Raw genomic sequence first — 10,000 nt, 5'->3', positions numbered from 1 at the left:
CAAGGTGGGGGGGGGGACATTTAGCACATGTTCCAGAGATCTTCCTTGCATATACTGTATGCACCATACAATGCATTCTATCCATTATAATGATGGGCATTTGCTAACCTAAGATAAACAGCGTATGCTGGGTGGAAAAGTGTCAGCAGGGCTTTAAAACTGTGAGCATTTCACCTTTATGTTCTCAATGTTTGTCACTTTGTGACACATCTCAGTGACTCAGGATGCCTTTTCTTTTCCACCACCCGGAATATGAGCTAAAGAAACAATGCAAGGAAACAGAAAGGAAAGGGAGGGAGAAGCTGATTTATTGCCTACTGAATTAAATTAATGATGTTCGATCACTGCCAGCTTCACCAATTTCCCCACTTAATGAAAGGTTGCAACTAACTTTCCTTAAATCTGGTCTAATGCAAACTGGAGAGGCAAGTATAAACCAGTATTTTCCAGTTAGTTTTTGCCTCTTTTTTTGCAGAAATAACATGTTTTTTTTTCCAGACATAGGAGCAGTTGGCCTATCTCTTTACGAGACTGTGCCCCTACTGTTTTATTTATGCTATAAAGCAAAAGATGTATACAACATGTCAGTCTCACATGCAAGAAAGCGAGGGCTGCACAGTCGATGTGAAGCACCCTAGGGCAGCATAGCAAGGTCATTTTTCTCCTACATGTAAATCTTGAGATCTTCCAACATCTTGCGGTCTGTGTCTCCAGCCTTCTGGTGTGCAAGCTCACCATATTATTTCAGAAGCACCAAAGAATTCTTAGTAGCCTGGCGTTCAGACAAAGGGGCCGTCAACAGATTGATGGAACTAGATGTGATCATCACACAGTCAGGTGACCGGTTCAAGGACCCACACAGCAATGGGACAAGTCAGCTCAAGCCAAATAGAGTCAAACTCTTTCCCAGCAATCAGTTAACTGACATCACCCAGGAAACCTTCAACTTTCACCAAACCAACAAAGCTGAGATCAACTCTTTATACAGACAACAATCACTGCAAGCAATTTTCAGAAAACCTTGCTGGGACATGGGACAAAGCATTTGTAGAAAACCCACTCAGTGCCCAAGTATTGATATTCTCCAGCCTGGAGAAGCTGACAGCCAAGTATGCATAGTCTTTCTATTACATTTGTGGGTCAATTTTCAACAGGACAATGTTCACAGAACCAGTTCTATCAGGGGTAGCTACAAAACTAAGCTTGCTGGACCTAGACTTATGGACTTCAACACACACACACACAAACACACACACACCAGCTGGCTGGGGAATTGTGAGAGTTGTCCACAAGTCTTACAGTTGCCAACGTTGGACACCTCTGCTAGATCCATTGACTGGTTTATACTTTGGGCTTTATTTAATCATGAGTTGTGGATTAAGGAGATATTGGGTGGCATATTATAAACAAGTTACCCCGTCCAGATTTGTACGTTTCTTTGAGGCTAAATCCAAACAAATCACATTATGAAGAAGCATGATATATGAACCTCCTCCTGTTTTAATATAAGGGTTTATGGCTTGTTTATGGAGTGAACAAGTCCACTACGTCATGCTAAACCATGGCTTGGTTGAAGTCTCAACTTAGCCTGATAAGTAGGTGGAGTGGGAGACTGGAAGATCACAGAGATTTAAATTTTATGATGAAAAAGTTCCTCCTGGCGATATGGATGGAACATTGGCTTCAAAATAACTCTATAAGCCACAGTCATGCCTTCTAGAGGTATCTCATCAGTGGCTTTTTCTGAAATCAAAAGATGATGTAATTCAAGGTGACATTAAACCTGGGCTCAAGAAGTATCCCTCGTCTGGATCTCCTTAAGGTGCTTTGAACCCCAGCCTGGTGTGCTGAAGCTAAGAAAATTACATTTTTACATTCCTTTTTTCTCTACCTCAAGAGGAGGGGGAAAAAAGGCTTTTTATTTTTTCACATATCACATGACGTTAAAAAAAAAGATTAGCTGACAAACCCATGCCTGGTGCACTTCTGACCGAGACCAAGATAAACCATAATTTTCTTGACAGCAAAGAATGGGTTGAGCATATTTAACTGTGCACCATATCATAAACTGTACGATGTGACAATAAAAATTGCAAGAGGGGGGAAAAAAGTAAAGATTATACAGCGTGAGAAGACTAAGGTGATGGAGGAACTTGAAAAGCAGCATTCCCGTTCTCAATTATATACTAAGGAAATAGAAGAAACATGCTATTTTCTAATTAAAGTGCACTTTAACATACCCGGGAAATGCCGTAAATTATACCAACATTTAATTTTTGACTGTTTAACAACAGTTTATGAACTGCCTCACCAAGTGAAAGGCGAGAGAAAAAGCAACAGAATTTTAGACAGATAGACAACTTCTTTCTTGGGGTTAAGTTCACTTGATCGTCCTTAACCTACTGGTTTGTTCGTGTCAAAGAAGCAAATGAACCAGTGCTGAAAGGGAAAAAATAAAATACTGTCCTATATTTTGTGGCTGGGATTTTATAAATAATACATGACGTAGTGGCCCACTTGTACTGCTAAGCCAGATTCACACATCCTACCAAGCCATCATATGGTCGAACTGCTGCATTTGTTTATTCAGAGAATTTATAGGGCAGACTGCTCACTTTTGGTGACCCTGAGTCAGAATGGAGAACTTTGCCACGGCCTGCTTGCCGTGGCTAATTCACTGCTGCCAATTCTCCATGGCCAGCTCATCAAGGGACAATTCGTCATGGCCAATTTGCCCCAGGAAAAGTCGTCACAAGACAATTCAACAGTTTTATTGAATTATTTAGAACAATTAAAAAAAAGCATTTTAACTTTTGCCATTCACATTTCACTCTGTCCCTCCTTTTGCATTCAGATAGATAGATAGATAGATAGATAGATAGATAGATAGATAGATAGATAGATAGATAGATAGATAGATAGATAGTGTCTATCAATCTTACACAGGAAAAGACCCGAATACGCCAAGACCTACATACCTTATGGCAAGTTAGCCGTGGCGACTTGGCCACAGCGAGTTAGCTGTGGAGATTGTCCTAGACCAACAATGGTTGATTGCTGTCTGTGAACCAAACCACCATGATGTAATCAATGAACCTTGATGTAATCAATGAACTTGCAAAGTAAACACATGATAACTAGACCAAGCTTGCATCATACATTCAGTTTGAACTGAATGGAATGGGTGAACCCACACTTGTGGGGCTTGTGGTTCAGAATAGTGCTTAATAATGCCATACATCTGGGTGTCAACCTGACATTCAAAAAGTAAAGGCTTGCAGATCACTGAACAACTCAATTTATTAGGATAGCTCCCTGAAGTCAGAAGGGCTATGACAGCCCTTGTTAAAGCCGCACAACATCTGTGGGGCTCAGTCTGACTTAGGAGCAGAAACCCAGATTCAGATATTTACAAACTTTGAACCATGAAATGACAGAGTTAGAAGGGGCTTCAAAGGGCTCTGCTAATTCTCATAATTAGATGGTAGCCCACTGACCGATCTGCTCTGCTGCACAAATCTAAGCATAAAGAACAGATGAGAGGGAGAGAGAAAGGAAGAGATAGGAAGAGAGAGAGAGAAGAAGAGAGAGAGAGAGAGAGAGAGGGAGAGGGAGAGAGAGAGAATCTTATTCTAATAAATTCGTAGAAAACAATGGGTCAGCTTAACTGTTTATTTGCGTGTTGCACTTTTTCCTATAGGATTTTTTAAAAATTATTATTACTATTAGCAGAACTCATTGGGTGAGGAACCCAGATTTGGGGTTAAAAGGGTCTAGGAGATGGGATTTAAGTCCTTATGAGTTCACAATTCATCTTCTTACAAAATAAAAAGGTCTCCTGTGCAGAGGCTGAATTCAAACATATAACTGCCTAATGTCTTGTTTGAATGCAACTACTATGGTTGCAAATCCTGGGTTAGTGGTTCAATGTGTGGATCTAGTCAACTGGATCCACTCTCAACCAAACCTGAATTTCTACAGGGAAACTCAGTCAAACACATCTAGAGATCTGGAGTTATGAATTTATTGATCACAATTTGATAACTGAATCATAATTGTCAGGGTCTATGCCTTGCATTAAACCATAAATGCTGGGATATAACCATCATGGTTGTCTTTCCATAGCTTGCTAAGTCAAAAGCAAACCCATTATGATTTAATCTACTACATTAAGTCACTCTGACCCATGCACAAACACACCCATGTTCTCTTTTTATGGGCTTCTGACATAATCTGCTACAAGGGTTGCATTATCGGGACAAGCAAAGATGATTGATTCCATTACCAAAAGACAATTCTGCTTGCAAAAATATTCACCCTGCAAGGCAGCGGTTTATGAGGGATTGGGTATCATGTCCTACTCCCTGTAAACTGAAGTGTTTACAACCACAGAGATTACAAAATCTGTTAAGGAATAGTTCAAACCTTCTAGCGTCTAATCCTTCAAATCCTGGTCTTTTATGTTTGGCTTGATGTTTCCAAGATCTGACAAGGGTGCCACGGCTTGCAAACCGATTCCTTCTGCTCATACAACTGTGGGGTGAGATTGTGGCAAACGTTGCTTGCCACAGAGAGGATGTATTTTATAGAAATAGAGAGCAAGAGTGTATCTAATATTAAAAGCCACGGATTGGCTGGTTCCCAGCTCATCCATTTTGATGTTAATAGATGGGGATGTTTGCTGCTTATAAATATCAAACTGAAAGAGCTTTCCCCCCCCCAACATCCTAGATATGCTTTAAGGATATCTGAGGCTCCTGAGCTAAAGAAAAAAAGTCAAGTCAATAATAAAGCTGGACTGTATACTGAGACTGGATTCTAATTATCTTGAATTACAGAAATACAATAATGCTTTGCAAGCTACAGGACTCTACTTTAGGTAACAAGATTATATGCTTCTTGATTTCAAAAAGTGGTGGATGGAAGTAGGCAAAAACATTTAACAGGGAGTTATTTTTTGGGACATCCAGGAAGGTTAAATTGAGGCATCCACCATTGAAGAATAGCAACTTTAAAAATGTGTGGCTGTGCTAGAGAACAGTTCAGCCTCTTATCAGTCTCCAGATATTCCTGAGACCGAACTAAAGATGGATTAAAAAAAATGACAGGCTATAAGAATGATATGGAAAAAGATGCTACACTGGACATACAGATGAAACCGGCTTGTGTCTTAATAATTAAAACAGATATACAAATAACAAAAAGTGACATGGATATGTTTCCTAAAATGGATTTACCAAAGGGACCTGTTAAACTTTTGAAGGATTCTGTGAGAAGGAAGGGACAAAGAAAAAAAAAAAAGAAGAAGTTCTAGGATGTGATTTGAAGGGATTAAAGATCAAGATTGTTAAAAGGAAAAAGTAATGGAAAGCAACATAAAGTTGGCTTACTTGATCGAGGTTAAATGTTATCTCTGATAACTCTTAATGGACTTTTGCTAAACTGCTGAGGCTTAAGGTATTTGTTTACACATAAGAGGTGTAAGAAGAAGAAGAAAAACATTTGTTTGATTTTAAGAGCAGGAGATAAGTTACTAAAATTGTTCATCCTTTTTATGACGAAGGGGGAAGTCATTTCCCTACGTATCTTTCTTTACTATATTCATATATTTTTTCTTTCTTTTCTATTTATGTTTGTGTACACATGTGTATTCTGCCCTTTCTATCTCCCCCCCCTTTTTTTTACTCCTTTCTTTTTCTTACTGTGTATTTGCTTTTCTCTTTTTAACTGCAACATTTAAAGAATTAAAATTTCCTTTGGAAGACCAAAGAGAGAGAGAAACGCTGGCGCTTTCGAACAGATTTTTGGATTTGGTGCATGGAAAGACCCTGAAGAGATTTCCTTGCATTCATTTGTTCAGCTTCCCAGCTGATTCTGCTCCCATCAGATCTTCAACACAACAGAGAAGAACGCAGCTTCCTTAGCATCCTGGCATTTCGGTGAGGTTCCAGTCCTGTGGTGAGCGCTCCTTCTTAAACTATATGCTGGAAAGCTACCCTGTTCTCTTCTCATCGTCACCTTGTTTCTATAGAAACAAGAAAGAATCTCTGCTCTTTGATTAATCTCCCCCCCCCCTCCAGTTAACACATATTGGAAGTTTTTCATTGTACCACGCAGGAGAAAAAAAATGTCTTCAGCATCCTTTAGCCAACTGAATTAAAGAGAAAAGAGGAAGGGGGATTTAATTGTGGGTTACGTCATCTTTCATAGTCTCTTCTTGTCTATCCCTACAGGACATTTACACACACACACACACACACACACACACACACACACACACACACACACAGGTCATTTCCACCCCCAGCCCCAAATATCTAAGGGAAAAAAAAAACCTCTCTGTCACAAAACTCAAAATAATGGGGGTGGGGGGGGGGAAAGGGGGGGATCCTGCTGGTTAATTTTTGCAGGGTTTTAAGGTTAGCTGTTGGCAGCTGTTGTGCCATTCAAATAAAAGCCGCATCAGTGTCACCTTCAATTATTCTCAAAATGCCAAAGGTCTTAATTGGGTAAGGAATCTCACAACCCAGATGGCGGCCTTTTTGAGCTTTAGCTGACAATTATACTTCCTTGTTTTGTTATTGGGATTCGGGGCTCGAGAAGCCAGATTTGCACAGGAATTACTACAGTTTGTAAATATTGTATCTGCTTCCTTCTAAGTGCTAGGCAAACATATTGCCGGCTTAGCCGAATGCTTTCGAAGAAAGGTTGATTTTGACACATTTATTTACGTTGAAACGAAAAGAACAGAAGACTCTTGGCTTCGGTCTAAAGGGGAAGCGGTTGGATAGCAATTGACGGGAAAGATTTTGTCCTTCAGAGAGTTGGATCAAACAAACACTTTGCCTCCTATACGGACGTGTTTGACGATACAGCCTCTACTAAAGACAAAGGTCTAAAAAAATATCTAACCTGGAGATTCCTAGGAATTGTTGAGGATTCAGAACCAGTTTATATCTTTAACCAAATGAGTTGGGGCCAAAATTATCCACTGTAAAGACAGACGTAGGAAGAGAGCATCTACTTCAGATAAAAGAAGGGTTGCTGGAATTGGGTATGTCTAATTTAATGAAAAGAAGGACTAGGGGTGACATGATAGCAGTGTTGCAATCTCTGAGGGGGTCAACCTGTTCTCCAAAGCACCTGAAGGCAGGACAAGAAGCAACAGATGGAAACTAATTAAGGAGAGAAGCAACCTGGAACTAAGGAGAAATTTCCTGACGGTGAAACCAATTACTCAGAAGTTGTGGGTGCTCCACCACTGGAGGCTTTTAAGTAGAGATTGGACAACCTTTGGTCTGAAATGGTATAGGGTCTTCTGCTCAAGCAAGGGGCTGGACTAGAAGACCCCCAAGGTCCCTTCCAACTCTATTATTCTAAGTTCTACAATGTGGTAAAGGAAAAGCAATGCAAATAAATCAGAACAAATGGTTGTCCAGTCTCTGTTCGAAAGGCTCCAGTGATGGAGCAAGCTATCCCATTAGTTGATTGCTCTCGCCATTAGGAAATGTCTCCTAAGTTCTAGGTTGCTTCTCTCCTTGGCTAGTTTCCACCATTCTTTCTCGTCTTGCCTGTTGGTGCTTTGGAAAATAGTTTGACCCCCTTGTCTTTGTAGGAGCCCCTCAAATATTGGAACAGTGCTATCATGTTACCCCAGTCTTTCTTTCTGTGTATGCCCAACTGCTTAAAGCTTTTTCTTTTTTTGAAAATCTTAACAAGTACAATAAAGAAGAACATTGCCTACTAGCCAAGCCTGAACCCATGGACAGCTAGGTGGAAAAACTATGCTCCGAGGAAGGCTGAGACTGAGGGCAGAGGTTTTGTGTGTCGCCTTTCCAACCAGCCCTGGGAAAAAGTTCAGGGATTAATTTAATCTTAGTTTTAATCGATTTTAATTGTATGTGATGTATTTTAACTTTTAATTTTCCCTGTAAACCGCCCTGAGTCCTACGGGAATAGGGCGGTATATAAATTTAAGGGGAAAAAAAGCCATAAAACATCCATGAAACCCTGCGGGAAAAACAATTTTAGTAAACCTTGATGAAAATATGATAAGGCTATTGAGTGGGAAAAGAGGGCAAATGCTGCTTTTGGGGTCACGGCTGGCCATCGCTCACCCCAATATCTAACCATCGCTAAATTGTAAACTTTTTGCCTTGCGACATTTGTAATGGAACGGAAGGTGGGCCTTGCCAAACTGTACAACATCTGTCGCCGTACGGTAATTAAATTAAGGGTAGTGTCATTACACCCACCGTGGGCTTTGTAGGGTAATTTCTAAACAAAGCAAAGACTCTATGCCTTATTTGTGGATAAAAAAAAATTCCAGCAAAAATGCCCATTCGCACGGGCCATACGAACCACAATGCAGTTCGGTGGGAAGCAGTGTACCTTAATCAAATCCCAATTTCTCGCACAAAAGAAATGTCCAGGGGGGTGGGGGGTGGGTTGGCAGAATTAGTCACCTCGAATGCCTGAGGACTAAATTTCAGAACAGGGAGCTAAAATAACACACGGTGGGAGATCTGCCTCTGCCATTCGCCTTACATCCATTTGCAAAAGCGTTGTGCTCCCCTCCTACCTCTGCGCCCACACATTACGTGGCTGTAAACGGCTAAGGAGAAGTCAAAATTATACTATGAACAATGCCAGGTTGGAAAGAGGGCAGGGAAAGAATTCGCCCCGCGGTGCTTGTTCATTTTGGTGAGAACAGGAACTTCCAAATCCTTCTCAGATGCTGCTCGCTTCCAACAACGCTGCCGAGTGTGCAAGTATCAATTAAGGCATTACAGGGATAAAGGCAACGGAGAACAGAAGAGGGGGAAAAATAAATATCTTACCACAATGTATGGAATGGGGAGAGAAGGGGCTTAAAAGGAGAAGAAGGGCTTCCATGCTTATTATGTATTATGGAGTCAGGTTAACCAAGTTAGGGAGTTGGAAGGGGCCTTGGAGGTCCTCCATCCAACTCTCTGCTCAGGCAGGATTAAATACAGTTGATGTCATTCTCCAGGCAAGAGAATTTAATCCCCTTTTCTCATGTTAAAAGTATTAGCTGACCAGCTGGTTTTTGAAGGTTTTTGAGGATCATGCACACAACACTCTGACCACAGTTAAACACGTCCTTGCAACGTTCCAATGCACACTGAACAGAGAGAGAAGGGAACCTTGTGTTCAAATTCCAGAATGAGAGTGTAAAAGGAGAGTCAACTTTGCAAGCTTTAGAGGCCTCGTTTGAAATCAAAGGTTATTCCACGTGCCACCATTAAGCACCACAAACGGTACTTGATAATATTGATGTCACTCTTTATGTAAAGTAATCTAATTAGTAATTCTATTACTCTTACACTTTCTTTGTAACCCTAATTGCATGGCCATAAACATAATTTTTCCTCCAGAGGAATAGGAAAGAGCTGCTTTTATTTTATTTTATTTTTTTAAAATTTTGCCTTTGTCTACCTGCCCCCAACCACGTCCATGGCAAGACATTAAGCCAAGATGCAAACAGCTACTTGTCCTTTTCCAGCATCGCTACTACAAGCAGCCGGGAGGTTTACTGACCTACAGAACAAACTCGCCACGGAAGGCAATGCATCAAATTGACAGTATCACTGTGAAAGGAATGAAGGAGAGGGAGGAATGGGGGAAAAAAAGGCTGGGAGTGGGAACGCGGCAGTCACCCAGGGTGTTTGTCTGGCAGTTTTGATTGATGACCCACCCAGAATCAGAAGAGAAATACACAAGGTTCAATTCCAGGAGTGGAATTAGGATTTGGTTTCCCGTCAGGTAGAAGAAGATGCAAATCCAATACATAAACATCTCTCAGACTTAATGTCTATGGTGATTCTCAGTCCTCCAGGTCATGGCGGTCCCGAAGATGTTTTTTTCAAGAGGCAACTGGACTTTCTTTGTCTTTCCTGGAACATGCTTCGCTTCTCATCCAAGAAGCGCCTTCAGTTCTTCAGAACTAAAGAAGTTCTTCAGTCCTGAAGAAGCTTCT

The 10,000-nt window shown here is 40.8% G+C and overlaps 1 protein-coding gene across 1 annotated transcript in view; it reads right to left on the bottom strand.

Annotated features, from left to right (window-relative positions):
- AFF2 (ALF transcription elongation factor 2) overlaps positions 1 to 10,000 on the bottom strand; it is a 217,356-nt gene that overhangs the window by 188,715 nt on the left and 18,641 nt on the right. The window lies entirely within an intron of this gene.

Source organism: Vipera berus, assembly GCF_964194415.1.
Source record: "Vipera berus genome assembly, chromosome: 11".
Lineage (NCBI taxonomy): Eukaryota > Metazoa > Chordata > Lepidosauria > Squamata > Viperidae > Vipera > Vipera berus.
The sequence above is the reverse complement of the archived record's forward strand: the minus strand, read 5'-3'. Positions and strand labels throughout refer to the sequence as shown.